Source organism: Ipomoea nil, unplaced genomic scaffold (assembly GCF_001879475.1).
Source record: "Ipomoea nil cultivar Tokyo-kokei standard unplaced genomic scaffold, Asagao_1.1 scaffold2845, whole genome shotgun sequence".
Taxonomy (NCBI): domain Eukaryota; kingdom Viridiplantae; phylum Streptophyta; class Magnoliopsida; order Solanales; family Convolvulaceae; genus Ipomoea; species Ipomoea nil.
Genome location: NW_017619273.1, coordinates 9353702 through 9370931, shown reverse-complemented (window position 1 = coordinate 9370931; position 17230 = coordinate 9353702).

Genomic DNA, 17230 nt, shown 5'->3' with positions numbered 1-17230 from the left:
AATGCGTTCGTGAACGTGTTCACGAACGTTAACGAACGCTTAACAAACGAACATGAACAGGATTTTAAAAAACCTTAACAAACGAACACGAACATGAACACTCCAAATTCCTTAACAAACGAACACGAACAACCTCCGTTCGTTTATGTTCGGTTCGTTAACAGCCCTACATATATATGAGGATTTTTCTTGATTGTATAATAGTGTTAATTTTACTAATTTTATAAATATATGAGTCAAGTTGATAAAAATAAAAGTAGAAGAACTAAATTAAAATTAACCAGTATAGTATAATTACTGCTGAAAATCAGCAATTTTCCGACCACCGAAAAGTGGTCGGAAATAGCCAAAATTCGGTCGGAAACCCATGTTCCGACCAACTTTCCGATCAAAAGTGGGAGTCGGAAAAACCCCCGTCGATACTTCCGACCACCCGATGCAGTGGACGGAAATCCGTCCACATATATAGTGGCATCGGAAAAGTTCGTCGCATGGAAAAGTTGGGCTGCCCGGGGTTTTCCGACCACCATCGGTGGTCGGAAAACTTAATGCAAAGAACATTTAATATTTCCGACCACTAAAGGTGGTCGGAAATGTACCCAAATAAAAAAATATATATATATTTCACTACAGAGAAATTCTCTGTAGTGAAATATATATATATGTGTAGTTGCAAGTTGGTAAGATATATGCTGAATATGCTAACAAACATAAAATACACATTTTATATGCTTGAAGAGAATTCATTCATCAATATACAATCAAAATCTAACATTCCTATATAGTCTCTTAATAATTTCTAAATGTATAAACAACAAAGTGTACATCATTTGAAAGTATATCTGAACTCCCTTACTCACTTAGTTGCTGATAGTACCTACTAACTTATTTCTCACATTGACCAACTTTCCCGCCTTAAGCGGCCACATAGCTGAAGTATACAAATGGAAAAACAAGTCAGACCTAGCACAGCGGCATAAAGACTATACTCATGTTTACATCACAAGGTCCTGTTTGAAAAAATCTTATCGCCTAAACAGGTCTAATTGTTGAAATGTTCATAGTTCAAATGAAACAAACAAAGGTGTATTAATATGGGAAGGAAAAATCCTAGGAGCATATGCAAGTAGTACAAAATAACAAGCAGCACAAAATAAAAAGCAGTACACCAAAATAAAGCCATAAGGATTTTCTTGTGAAACTCAACATACAACAAAACGTGTGAAACAATGCCTAATCTGGTTTGCTATAGGGAATCGAAAATCAGCTAGAGTTGTCTTCAGTTCAATCTGGGAGAAAGATTAACCAAAAGACATAATTATTTTAGCGAAAGAAGTCAACCTACAAAAGGTCAATAGTTGAAAATATTAAGAGAATTTGGAGTAGCTTATTTTTTTCCTAAGGCACAAATTCACAAGTAACTGGAATAAATGAAATGCCATGTTAAAAATCATCGAACTAGTTTGGATAAACTTATGTAAGTCATCGATGAGCATACCTGACTCTATTATTGTGGTCTGGATATTGGTCTGTCACTGGATTGCCTTCCACATATCCTAAATCATGTTTAAATACATCCCAAAAATCATAAGCACATTAACTAACGTAACAATAATAGGATCAAACATGAGAAAGAGAGTTCAGATATACTTTCAAATTTAGATGTATTGAGATATGCGTCCCTACACAGCCACAAATTGGCAATGTTATAGTTCATTACATGAATCAATATTGCTTTAAAGATGCTGCCTATTGAGAGATTTAAAGATCTTTTTGTTCATAACCTTTACTTTTGATTACAAGGGGAGTTTACTAATAATGATCTTCCTTTAACCCTTACCTAGATAGACTCAATAGATGTAATGTGCACAGACACCAATTAGGGGTATTAGTGTATTACAATTTGCAGGAGATTTATAAAATTTATAAAATAAATAAAAAGAAGAAACATACTACCACAGAGTTCTGCAGATAATGATAACCATTCATCATTTCCTAGATTAGTAAGGAGATCTTCTATTTTCCTACCAAGCGCAACAACCCGAACAGATCAAGATAAGCCTGTAGTTCCAACCAGATCCTGTGATCAGTTTTAGTCATGCTTTTGCATCCAAAATGAATGCCTAATTGCCTATATAGAAGCATATGGGCACTTCAACCATTTCTAATGAAGTAGAATGATACTTATAATGTGACTGTTGATTGAAAAATTCATTGTGCCAGGGAGGGAATGTCACTCAATGACAGTAATTTCCAATGATGAAATCAAATGAATCAACAAGATAACAATACACAAAGAATAATAGCACTGGTTGCACATTTTCAAGACAGCCACGGGATGCAAATCTAAGACTGAAACTACAAGTCTTCAACTCAATCAGATGTTAGTGCACTTACCTTTTCGAAGACACAAATTACTGTACTTCCACCAAAAGAGAAATACCCAAACTGTAAATCAATAGATGAAGAGGAAATGTAAACCAGACTGCAACAATTGAAAAAGGAATAGCTAAAAGCTTATGTCATCAATCACAAACCTCATGACCCTTATGAGGGTTATACTATAATTTATGCACCAATCTGCATTAAAACTTGCAAGGAGCTTTGTCTGTGAGATTACCACCACCAATCTGCATTCAAATTTATGTGTTACTCACATAAACAAAAACCCTACCTCATTTGAAAGAAATACAGAATATTAAAAAAATTGATTCGGGAGAACAGATCTCTGAAGAAGAATACACAACATAGGGTTTTTTATCGGTCCTGATGATCTTTTCTTGTTGAGATAGGCCTAGCTGAAAATGGAACCCTGCAATGCAGGCAGAACAGAAGCAAGCAATACCAACAATTGAAGCAAGAACTTTATGCACTTGAGAAAATGAATCATTAACAAAAATATCAACACCAAACGATAGCTGATGGGCAAACTTTTAACAGTTGGACACGTCATCTTTTAACTGAGAAATATCCTCAAACAGAAGGATGTCAAGTTCTATTCTTTTTTCAATCCAAGCCATCATCTCTGACATATACACAATATACTAGTGAACGGACATCTAAGCACGCACAGCAAGAAATATGACATACACAATCCCATCCTAAACACTGGTAATATACAATAATATACACAGTATACACAATATACATAATATACACCGTATACACTGACTTAGCAAGCATGAAGAATATACTTGTGAAGAAGGCATACACAATATACGCAGTATACAGTAGGTTCCATTCTGGTAAATCAATAGATGAAGAGGAAATGTAAACCAGAAATACCTAGCTCCTCTCTCATAAACTAACCTAATAATCTACAACTAACCTAGGGTGTAAGAACATTCATAGCCTTCAAATATGGAAAATTCAACAATACATTTGAGAAATTAGGGATTAGGGTTAAAAAATTGAGAACTAACCTTAAGGAGCTTAAGGGCGGCAAAGGAGGCCGGGAAGAGGCGACGGCGGCGGAGGTTGGAGCAACGGAGACGACGGCGGATGGTGGAGTGACGGCGAGGGCGACGACTTCGAAGGTGAGACAGCGGCAACGTCGGAACCGGATGCCAGAAGGCGAGCTGCGATGTTTTGTTTTCTTGTTCAGCAGAAGGCGAGAAGTGTATGCGTATATTGTGAGCGGGATGTATTTTATTTGAGAGGGAAGATTTTTTTCTTTTGAGAGGAAAGTGAAATTTTTTGCCCAAGTGTGTAAGTTTTAAAAGTCTTCAAAGTTTAATTGTTTTAACTTTTATATAATCTAATCTAACATATATTTAAAGTCAAAATTAGTTTTATTTTATAATAAATCTTTATTTTTTTCAAATTAAATAAGTATATTGATGGTTTATCAGGATTCACCATAAATCGGGTATATTGGTACAGAATGGGGTTAAGAAAATAGTAGTTTTATTATCTGGGGCGCTAGGTCAAAAATAGTATCGGGTATATAGGTGATGTAGCAAAAATGAGTGATGGTGAGTGTACGGGTGTGTTATGTCGTCCTCAGGGGATTGGGGGTTATGGCACGCAATATGCAATCACAAGAAACTAGACACTAGCATAAGGAAATCAACAAGAAGCTAAGCAAATCATAACAAAGTTAAGGTTACGGTAACTAAACAAAATAACAAAAACACATATGAACAAGATGGAAACACAAAATAAAGGAATAGGACTCAAGCTAGGGAGCATTATCATCTAGATGCTTTAACAACCTAAGGGATTAGGGAGAACAAGTAACCAAGGAATAGAGGTGATGCACGTAGGAATCCTAGTCTATAAGTCACTCACGTGAGCAAATTAACAAGGATTAGAACAAGGAATTGCCCCACTCTCGTGGTGAATCAACTCCAAGTTCTTCAAGAACACAAAGCATCTAAAACCCCAATTTCCCCCATTTTCATAGGAAAAATCGGGTTTATGCAAGGAGTAGCTTGGAATTTTGACCCAACTCTCATTGAAGCTAAGAATCCTCCAAAACATGCCAATGAATGTTGTACACCAAACATTAACAATATACAAACACAAATCCTTCATAAACTCAAGAACCCTAGGTTATAGTTCTTCCCCTTTTTGCAATAATCATAAATCAAGCATCAAGAAAGATAATACAACCCTAACTCAAGTCCATAAACTAACTAATCATGATTCAATAGCATAAATAACACAAAAGCACAAGCATTAAACATAAATCTTGCAAAGGAAAGAGATAAGAGAAAGAAAACTTCACTAAGAAATGGATGACAAATCTTGGAATCCAAGTGTTGAATCCTTGATTACAAGCTTGAAATATGTTAAGAAACCTAAATCTAAGCCTAATCTAACACTAAAATATGAAAGAGAATGAAAGAGAGTGTCTAGGGCTCAAGCATAACTCAAAACCGAGTAGAAATGACTAAGATTCGGACTTTATAAAAAGTTGCAGCAGAGGTGACACGGCCACAGACATGGCCGTGTCCTCGGCCGTGTCCAATTTCAGCCAAAATCTGAGGCATTCTGCCTCAGATTGGCACGGCCGTGCCAAATTTCTTCAGACATGGCCATGTGCTGACACGACCATGTACACGGCCATGTCAGTGGCCATGTCAGTTGTCCTGAATCCACTTTTTAAATGTTGCTTCAATTCTTCATTCTTTCTTGCATTGGTTCCTTGACTCCAAAATATACTTGAAATGCTCCAAAATGCTCCATTCTTTACTCATTGTGAATAATTGTGCCTAAGAAAATAAATCACACAAATGAGTCTCAATTAACACTTAGTTAAGAGCACTTTATGTACAAAATGGACCAAAAACAAGGGGTTAAAAGTAGTCAAGAATGAGTGTTATCAACTCCCCTACACTAGAATTTTTGCTTGTCCTCAAGCAAAGACAAATCACCATCCAAGCAATGAAATTGATCACACTCCCACTTTGCACAACCTATCAAACCACAATCCAACTTGTTACAACGCAACTTGTTTCAAGAATCATTTTAGCCTTCCACACAAGTTCCATTCTCAAGCCAATAACCAAGCACCAAAACTATTTAAGTGTGTGATGATCAAGTGTGCACAAATGCTAAGTTGAGATTATGCAAAACTTGGCTTTGAATGAGATTCCATAGGCTTGCCCTTCATACTCCCACTAGTTCAACTCTAAGATTGCATGCTAAGATCAAGTAGGACTTTTATTTGGCTTGTAATGGGGCTAAGGGTGAATGGCTAACAAAGAAGGGGTATGGAAAATAAACAAAGGAGAGAACTTCACATTTATTCACAATTGAGGCTAGAAGAGATATGACAACTATAAATTAAGGAGCAATTTATAATGGAACACAAATCACATTCTAAAGAGGTGGGGTTGAGTACAACTTTCAACACAAAATAGAATTAAACTTTAAGCTTTTATTCTTCATCCTTTTCTTTTCATTTTTTTTTTCTTTTCATCACTTTTTCATGACTTTTTTCTCAATTTTCTCATCATTCCTTTTTCATTTTTTTTTTTGAATAAACAAACTTATGAAACAAGACCCCCACACTTAGACAAGATTAACAAGAGGATTGCTTACAAAACAAGCTCAAATAAAGATCTCTTCAATGAAAAAGAATAAATGCTCTATTCTCTCAAGGGTGGAGGGAAACATTTTGGCTAGATGTTAAGGGTTAAATGATGATGGTTAACACAATGAAAAACAATCACAATGAAGGGACAAGTGCTTAGCACTTATTAAACAAACACAAAAGGCTCAATGGGGACAACTAGTGGTAAACACATGTGTAAAGGGTAGGCTTGAAAGGCTCGGGTTAAACAAAGATGGCCTAAATCATTTCAAAACATGCAAATCTTAGATTTCACACGAGGAGTAATGAGGCAAGTTCTAGCAAAACAACCATCACCGGAATCTCACATAAGCCTTCACTAGCAATGCATAACACACAAGATCAAGAATTAATTCAATTATTAAGTGGTTAACAAGGCTATTGGCAAGAGAATAAATCAATCATGTATTAGCCCTTGGCTCATCAATCACAAGTTGAATTGCAACAAGTTCCACCAAAACAAACCACCAACCAACAAAGAGGGAGTAATCACAACTTCAAGCAAGGAAATGCAATTTACCAAACATTATGCACAAAGAATCATCCAAGCAAAGTTTCAAAATTTTCAATTTTTTTTTTTTTTAGAAAACACCCAAATTATCCCTCCCCCACACTTAAAGGATACATCGCCCTCGATGTGAAAGAAAACAAAGCACAAGGGGAGAAAGGATTGCACAATAAGCACAAGGAGTACAATCTCTACTATCTACACAAAGTAAAACATTATACACAATTAAAGAAAGTAGAGAAGGTAGATGAGACTCCCTTAATGAATCTTCTTGTGTCAAAGAATCATCATGAAGCCTTCTTGGAATTGAACATACTCCTTGGTGTCATTCCTAGAGTCAAGAGCATATAGACATGAAAGCACAAGTGAAAGCATGATATATCAAAAATAAAAGTATTAAGAAAAATAAAGAAAAAAAGTAAAATGCAATAAAATGAAAGATAACATGGGGTGCCTCCCATGAAGCGCTAAGTTTAACGTCGCTAGCTCGACTCAACCTCTCAAGTTTCAACCATCATTGGATTGGAAAAAGAACATTCCATCCTTCCTAGCAAACTTATCCTCAAGATAATGCTTCAAATGGTGGCCATCAACAAATTCCTTTAAGATCAAGTTCGCCACATCATTTGCTAGGATTCCATTTCTCTTCATTCCAAACTTCATGCCTCTTTCCTCAAATCCGTTCTTGATCCATAAATCAATCAAGGATTTCTTCCTAAACTTTGGATCAAGATAGTAGCCATGAGCTTGATTCTTTTCTTGATATCCACATTTTTCCTCTTCTTGATTTTCCTTTTCTTGAGCAAGTAATAGAAACCTTGGGTCTTCATCATGCACCAATAGGAAGTAAGAATCCTTGGATATGAATATAGGCCAATGAGGGCCTACACTTTCAAGAATATTGACTCCTCCCGGTTCCCAAATCACTCTAAAGTCCTCATTCAAGGGAGTGTCATCCATCAAAGGGCATTCCTCATTTGTGCCACAAATTTCATCAATTTTGTCATTCTTGAACACTTCTTCACTCTTACCATCTTCAAGTTGCTTCTTATCACTAATCCCTTGCAATTCTACATTTCCCCAACTTGGTGTCTCCATGTCAATGCACTCATCATAAACCTCATCATCTTCATCTTCATTTTTATCTTCAAGGTCCTCACCCTCCTTTTCATTTCCATCAACCACATGACTTTCATTTGGCAAGAACAACTCTTGTAGAACCTCTTCATTGGAAGATGAATCTTTAATGGGTTCTTGAGTTTCCAAACCTTGTCTTTGAGCCATCAAGTTGTCTAGTTGAATTTGTAGCTCATTCAATTGCATAAGCATGTTGGACATCATGGACTTCAACTCGGACTTTTGATCAAATGGTTGGTATTCTTGTTGAGGTTCTTGGTAAGGGACTTCTTGAAATTGGTCTTGACATTCTTGTTGAGGTTCTTGATGTGGAGGTTCTTGAACTTGGCCTTGATATTGGAAATTAGGATCAAAGATGTAGCATCCTTTGGCTTCATGTGGTCCTCCACATATGGCACACCAAAGAGGTTGTTGCATGAACATTGGTGGTGTACCTCCTTGAAAAGCTTCTTCATTAACATTGACACTATATTCCAAAGCTTGTTGTTGATCATCTTGATGAGGCACTCGGTAGGTGGGAGTCAAAATATGGCAAATTTCCAAAGCATGAGAACTACCACAAATAGCACACCATGGAGATTGTGGCTCCAAAGCTTGAAAAGTGTTTTCTTGAGGAATTTCTTGACTCATATTGACACCACACTCTTGAGGGAAAGGTTGACAATCTTGAGGTGGTGTTGGACTTGTGGAGTTTAACTTGTAACAACTCTCCAATGCATGAGCTTCACCACAATAGGAACACCATTTAGAATAAGAAAGGAATGATTGAAGTGGACAACCTTGAAAGGTCTTTATACCCATTTTGATGAAATCGGGCAATGACATTCCTTGCTATTGGAAATCATACCCCTCCATAATTGAAAGTTCTTGATTGAGTGGTGAGAACTCTTCCTTTTCAATTAAGAGTGAATGCACAAAGAAAAGATCCTTCAACCGAAACTCAAACAAGGTTAAACAATTAGCTCTTTGAACAATAAAAACAAACAAAAAGAAAGAAGAAGCTTAGTCTCCTAAGATTCCCTAAACACCAATGCTAGTAAAACAAGCAATCACATAGAACCACCAAATTACCAATCCCCGGCAACGGCGCCAATTTTTGATGTAGCAAAAATGAATGATGGTGAGTGTACGGGTGTGTTATGTCGTCCTCAGGGGATTGGGGGTTATGGCACGCAATATGCAATCACAAGAAACTAGACACTAGCATAAGGAAATCAACAAGAAGCTAAGCAAATCATAACAAAGTTAAGGTTACGGTAACTAAACAAAATAACAAAAACACATATGAACAAGATGGAAACACAAAATAAAGGAATAGGACTCAAGCTAGGGAGCATTATCATCTAGATGCTTTAACAACCTAAGGGATTAGGGAGAACAAGTAACCAAGGAATAGAGGTGATGCACGTAGGAATCCTAGTCTATAAGTCACTCACGTGAGCAAATTAACAAGGATTAGAACAAGGAATTGCCCCACTCTCGTGGTGAATCAACTCCAAGTTCTTCAAGAACACAAAGCATCTAAAACCCCAATTTCCCCCATTTTCATAGGAAAAATCGGGTTTATGCAAGGAGTAGCTTGGAATTTTGACCCAACTCTCATTGAAGCTAAGAATCCTCCAAAACATGCCAATGAATGTTGTACACCAAACATTAACAATATACAAACACAAATCCTTCATAAACTCAAGAACCCTAGGTTAGAGTTCTTCCCCTTTTTGCAATAATCACAAATCAAGCATCAAGAAAGATAATACAACCCTAACTCAAGTCCATAAACTAACTAATCATGATTCAATAGCATAAATAACACAAAAGCACAAGCATTAAACATAAATCTTGCAAAGGAAAGAGATAAGAGAAAGAAAACTTCACTAAGAAATGGATGACAAATCTTGGAATCCAAGTGTTGAATCCTTGATTACAAGCTTGAAATATGTTAAGAAACCTAAATCTAAGCCTAATCTAACACTAAAATATGAAAGAGAATGAAAGAGAGTGTCTAGGGCTCAAGCATAACTCAAAACCGAGTAGAAATGACTAAGATTCGGACTTTATAAAAAGTTGCAGCAGAGGTGACACGGCCACAGACATGGCCGTGTCCTCGGCCGTGTCCAATTTCAGCCAAAATCTGAGGCATTCTGCCTCAGATTGGCACGGCCGTGCCAAATTTCTTCAGACATGGCCATGTGCTGACACGGCCATGTACACGGCCATGTCAGTGGCCATGTCAGTTGTCCTGAATCCACTTTTTAAATGTTGCTTCAATTCTTCATTCTTTCTTGCATTGGTTCCTTGACTCCAAAATATACTTGAAATGCTCCAAAATGCTCCATTCTTTACTCATTGTGAATAATTGTGCCTAAGAAAATAAATCACACAAATGAGTCTCAATTAACACTTAGTTAAGAGCACTTTATGTACAAAATGGACCAAAAACAAGGGGTTAAAAGTAGTCAAGAATGAGTGTTATCAATAGGCACAGAACGGGGGTAAGAAAATAGTAGCTTTATTACCCAGGACGCTAGGTCCACAATAGTATCGGGTATATACGTACAGAACAGGGGTAAGAAAATAGTAGCTTTAGGATACGAACCAGTGAACCGTAAACCATGCTGGCAAAACTTTGGGGCAAAATGTAAGTGAAGGTGCGAGATTTTCCTTCTTAAGGTGTGTGGTTTTCCTTCTTACGGTGCATGATTTGTATTAAGTCAAAAGTTCCTTATACGAGACTCATGTTACTAACAAGTCATACGGAGATTATTGAATTGCTTTTCGAATTGAAAAACCTTGAAATAAAATGTTAGAAAGTTGAAAATAATGTTGCAAAAGCGGTTTCAATATAAGAAAGTGAATAAAATGTGAATTTCTTACTTCACTCCTAAAATTTTAAATATTTTTTAAATTTTTCTGTCAGTTTTAACGGTCAGAGACCAAATGCGCCGCTTCGCTCATAACTGAGGGACTAAAAATTGATACGATCATAACTCAGGGACTGAGTCGTCACTACTATTATAACTCAGGGACCAAACTCGTAATTTTCCCTTAAAATAATGTTAAAGAATATGCTCTAACGAGTCACGATCCAAATGAAAATTGGAACTTTGAAATTGAATAGAATCTCTCAAAATGTATAACGGAACTGTCACACTAGACAAAATCTCTTAAAACGACATTGAAGAATATTCCTTTATTGAAGATGTTGAAGACTATATGTCTATAGATCATATGTGCTTATCGCCTTAACATTTTTTCAAAGGGCAATCATGACCACTGGCATAGGAGACACCGTAGCAGCGTTAGAGATGATTCGCTCAGATGAAACAACGATAAAGCAATCTGGAATGAACGCCATGAAAAAATCTAGACTGCTGATACAATATGAAAGTTTGTATTATGTAATAAAAATAAAACACAGTACAATAATATACGATGATATATAATACATTATGTAGGATTATGAAATTCAATAGAACTATAATTGTACAGTCCCAACAAGAATAAATGTTTTAAAGAGTTGAAGTTAGAAAATTATTTCATGTATCTACATGGAAAGGGCAACACAATCTTATATTTCATAGCAAGAATGGTGAGAAGGTATCTACTAGTAAACTCTCTGCATCATGGTCGGTTAAAATCGAAAAAAAAATATAAGTGAAATAATCAAAGATAAAAAGATAAAAATCATGTGGTCATCAAACGATTGAACCACAACTAATAATTAAAAAAAAAATGAATTTCCGACCACGTTTACTAGGTGGTCGGAAATAGTTGTAAAAATTTAACCTACCGAAAATATTTCCGACCACTATTTAAAAGTAGTCGGAATTTCCTACCACTCTTGGAAAGTGGTCAGAAATTTCTGACCACTTTCCGACGACCCTAACATTTGACGGAAAAAGGAAAAAAATTCACTTTTTGTGACCATATTTTGAGGTGGTCGGAAAAGTGGTCGGAAAATCGCTGATTTCCAGCAGTTATTAAGGACCTCCATCCTAAATATTTGATCCAACTTTTTGTGCCCGTCTCCTATTGGTTGGAGTTGACACACGAGATGTGATTTATTCATTTATGTAAAGATTTCTAACGTGCATTTTGTCACGCAAATGGTCTAGACGCAGGCTATGTTGTTGAGGGAGGAGTAAGTCCTATAATATTTGTGTTTCCTAATTCCTATAACATATATATATATATATATATATATATATATATATATATATATATATATATATATATATATATATATATATATATATATATATATATATATATATATAGGAGGTTGTAATGAGAACAGTTGCTTAGGTAAGAACGTGAGAACAAATCGTGTGCATCTATCTAATATTCACTGCTGGAAATCAACGGATTTCCGACCACTCAAAAGTGATCGGAAATGGCCTCAAATCGGTCGGAAACACCTGTTCTGACCACTTTTCCGATCAATTTGGGTATTCGGAAAACACCCTGTCGCTATTTCCGACCACCACATGAAGTGGTCGTAAATAGCGTCCACTTTTTCTAAAGTTGTCGGAAAAAAGCGACCACAAAAGAATTGGCGAATTTCAGATTTTCTGACCAAAATTCCGACCACATGTGGTTGGATTCCCACCCGTAAATCAAGTAACTCCATATGAATTAATTCCAATTTTGCCTACTTGAAAGTGAAACTAACTCAATTCTCACTCCCCCTCTCAAAAAAAGTAGAATAAAAACTTTTAAGAATAAAGAGCCCAAACCTCTTGTTCAGTGCTACAAAGTGAGCATATAACCTGCAAGATTGAAATAGAAGACACATTTCTGTTACCAATCCACCATGTGGAAGTGTAAAGGGGAAAAAGCTGCAACAAAAATAAACTAGCATACCCATTTTACTTGATGACTGGGGATGTCGTGTGATCGTGTCTAATGTTTTTGTCAACATCAATATTGTTCTGCGGGCAATCAAATATTTCATTGCAACCTTCGCTGATAAGGAGCTCTAATCTTGCACCAACTTAAGAAAAAGTTGAATAAAAACATGTGAATGATGGACAGATAAACATACTGCCATAATACCATCAAGCAATAAATAAATCAATCAAAATATTAATGACTGAAAACAGCCAAAGAGGACTTGAGTAGTTGAGCATTTAAAGGACCATATTTTCCTTTTATCAGTTTCATCTCAGCAAACCAAAATGTCAAAACTAAGCATGTTTGGTAACATTTTTATACTTATGTTTTCACTCATCTTTTCTTGAATACATTTTCCTTTTATCAGTTTCATCTCAGCAAACCAAAATGACAATCGTTACGATAAACAGTACATAGAAAATGTCATATGCAATAGAAAACTAAGGATAAGTTCCAAACCCTCTGTGGGGAGAGTGAATCTTCCAAGCTGGGCAAAATCAGAAAATTTCTCAATGCATATTAGACTGTTTACCTAGAAAAGTAAAAGCAACAAATTAATATATAAAAAAAAAAAAAACAAAACTCAAACCTATAACTTGATATCCATAACTTGATTAGGTCGAAAGCACACGACAACACAGAGTACTTGCACTCAACATTAATTGAAGATCAAGTAGACAAGCAGTAACAAATAGTAGTTACAAAATCACTATAAACCACATTGATTCTAACATTGAACAACAATCAATTTTGAACCTATGCAAGCAACCATAGCACTAAGAAAATAGGTCTGTCAAGTAAAGACAAGAGAACAATAACCAAGCTTGATAGAGAGGGAAATATTTTTGCTAAATGTTGAAGATGGAAGTTTTTTTTTTTTTTTTTTTTTTTTTTTTTTTTAGAAGGTTAGAGATGGAAGTCTTTAAAAAAAAAACACAATTATGATGACGGTTAAATAAAATCGTTGTTTTAACAAAAAAATACATTAAAATAATAATTTTAAAAAATTGTTGTCTTTGTAGTGTTGTGTATTCAAGTCGCTATGGTAATATTAACCACAAGACCAGCTGAATCTTATCGCTATCGTGATACTAACTGACAATAGTCAAGAGGATGCCATTAGTTGGGGTAGAGGAAACGTAGGATCGTTCTCAGTGATCCTCTGGTTGGCTAGGCAGGTTCGAATAATGTCAAATATAAATATAAAGAATCGTGGGTTCACCTAGTGCAGTATACTGTGGACCGCGATCCACAAAGCTTTGTGGATCATGGTCCAAAATGTCAGACACTATAGTGTATCTAAACTAACATTGTCTCACATATTATTTTTATTATATTATCAAATGAAATTGCACTTGAATTGAAATGAAATTGTAGTTGTGTTGAAATGAAACTGCAATATATACAAAATAAAACTGGATAATAATTTCACATATTTGAGTGTATAATGTCCAGCGAAACTGTAGTTATATCAAATGATACTATAGTTTTGTTGAAATGAAACTGCAGTGCATATTTTGATGTGAGACTAAGGGAGTGTTTGGGTTGCTGGAAAATATTTTAAAAATAAAAATAATTTTAATATATTTTTTAACCCCTAAACATGTGAAAATTTTATATTTTTAAAAAGATACAATTTGATAAATATCATAAATAAATTATTACAATATCATTTATGTTTACAATGAGAATAATTAAAAAATAATAATTCAAATATGTGAAATAATAAATAAAATCTCTAAAGTTAGAACACCGCATGTGTACATCTATATATCGATCTAACTATTAATTTTAACAATTATTTGATCAAATTCAAACAATGATAACACACATAAACGATCCTAAGTATATATATCTTTAATTGCACTATATAATATTTGATGTTCTAATTTAAATAATTATATATCGATTCAAATATTCTTAATATATTACAACAAGTCAATTCCGAACATCGCACGAGCGAAAATACTAGTAATCAATAATAAAAAGATATATCATATGGCCTTCATACCATTAAACCACAACAATAACAAAAATAAAAGCTTTCAAAAAATAAAAAATTTAAAAAGAAAAACACTTTCCGACCACTCTAACCCTTCGTTGAAAAAATGGAAAAAAGTCACTTTTTGCGACCAAATTTTTAGGTGGTCGGAAATGAGGCCGGAAAAACGCTGATTTCCAGCAGTGATTATTTAATGGTCTAAATCAATCTAGATCAACTGTGTTTGCATACACTTAATCGCGTTCGCACACATTTGATGCATTTGCGCACACTTAATCTAGATCAATCTAGACCATTAAATTTATTAGATTGATGCACAAGATTTGATCTCACAATGTCACCTAGACCAATCACATTTGCACACACTTAATCGCGTTTGTTAAGGATATGTGTGGCTGGCATTTTATCTCTTTATATTTGTGATAGTTATGCTCCTGTAGAATACAGCGTTTGCACACATTTAATCCGCGTTCACACACACTTAATCTAGACCATTAAAATTAATTAGATTGATGCACAAGATGTGTTCTCATGTTCTCATATGATCTCATATATATATATATATATATATATATATATATATATATATATATATATATATATATATAGGACTGTGGAATATTGGTTAAGATTGCGCAGATATGAGGAGTTAAAAATGTATATTCCTTACTGTAAGATAAGTAATTAATCACGCTAGGGGTTAAAAATTAAAGTAAAAGGGCAAAGATCGTGTAGGGTTCAACCAAGGAAACCACTGTGATTCTCAACCCATTGAGCTTCAGTTTCCTTAGACGATTTCGGCCACAATTCACAAACCATATTTGAAGTATCATTTTTCAGTAACATTTTTCGAGTGCAGTATAATATGTGTGGTGTAAAGATTCCACTTTCTAGTTATGCTTTTTGTCTTCTTTCCTCTCCTAGACATAGACGGAAATATAATTAGTAGGATTTAACTTTCTAGATGAGTCCATTGGCCCCCATTACATATGCTTTTACAACGAGGAATAAAATAACTGTAATGATATTATGATGTACATTTATCAAAATTATAAATATTATTTTTCAATAGACAGATAGTATAACATAAACAAGTGGTCCCCATGAAATATGCTTTTATAGCGGATGAATAAAATAATTTTAACAGAGAATTAAAATAATTTTAATGATATTACTATGTATATTTATTGGAATTATAACTATTGCTTTTTCAAAAACTACAACTAATTGAACTAAAAATAAAAAGTAAAAAAAATCTACCCCACAAGTACTGCACATGTTAAAACACAACAATATGTTGTAGTTAGTCCATCTAGAAAGATTAAATAAAAATGTATTAAATTAAATAAAATAATAATAAATTGCTAAAATTTAACAAAATTAAATCACTACTGGAAATTATGAAATTTCCGACCACCTGAAGGTGATCATAAATCAAGTCGAAAGTATTGTTCCGACCATTTTTGGTATCCGGAAAAACCTTTGTTGCTATTTCCGACCACTTTTTTACTTTTGAATTGATTTAAGATCACTTTCAGGTGGTCAGAAATTTCATAATTTCCAGTAGCGAATTATGGTATGATATGCTTATAAAATTGATAGGAAATTTATATGATAACATCGATTAGAAAACAAAAATATACAAATCAAGTTATTATTTTGAATTACAAACACAAAGTATATTAAAACAAGTTAAGCAATATAGTAAATATAGAAATAAATTGATAAATTAATTAATAAATTGCTAATAATTTAAAAAATTGAATAAAATTCTCATGTCATATGATATGCTTATAAAAAAAAAATATAGTAATGTAATAAAAATAGCATTATAGTAATTAATATATAATAACTATTAAATAAAAATCTCGTACTCTTAATTAATATATTTCAAAAAAGTAATTAAATGTCATAATTTTATTAGGAATATATACATATTTACTGTTATTGTTTATTAAAATTAATGAATTCAATCATCTATTGACCTCACGAAATCTTTATACGAATTCTAAGACGACCCAAGACCATCAACTCTCAATTAGTCAAAGTTTCAATAGCAGAAGTGATCCTCAGATTTTATGGTATATATGGTGGCGATGAGCTGTGATAAACAATAAACAAAGTTTCTATTTACTTTCAGATATATTTCACCTTAATCCGCTCACTCGAAGCATAATTTTTTTGGATTTTTTTCTGAAGCAAAGACTAAGGAATTGTTTTTGTTTTGCTTTAATTTCCTCAAGAAAATGGAGGGTTTGTCTGGAAACATTCAATCAAGGAAGGAAATGGAGAAACACATCCGAGGTTCATGCTGTCCTGACACCAAATTCCATCAAGTAAAACTGTCTACATTTTCGTTTTTGTTTTTTTTTTTTTTTAATTACATTTTTGTTGATTAATTAAATTAAAGTTAAATTAATCGTGCTTAACTTTTGAAATTAAACTTAGTTTTGATTAAATGTTTTTTTTGTTTGTTTTTTTGTTTTTTTGTTTTTTTTTTTTTTTTTTGTGATTTTCGATTATTTATCTTCAAAGATTGTTGTGTGCTTTTGTTTCTCAAATGTAGATGTCCGTGTGTGGATAATTTGATAACGATGTATTTTTTTGTGCG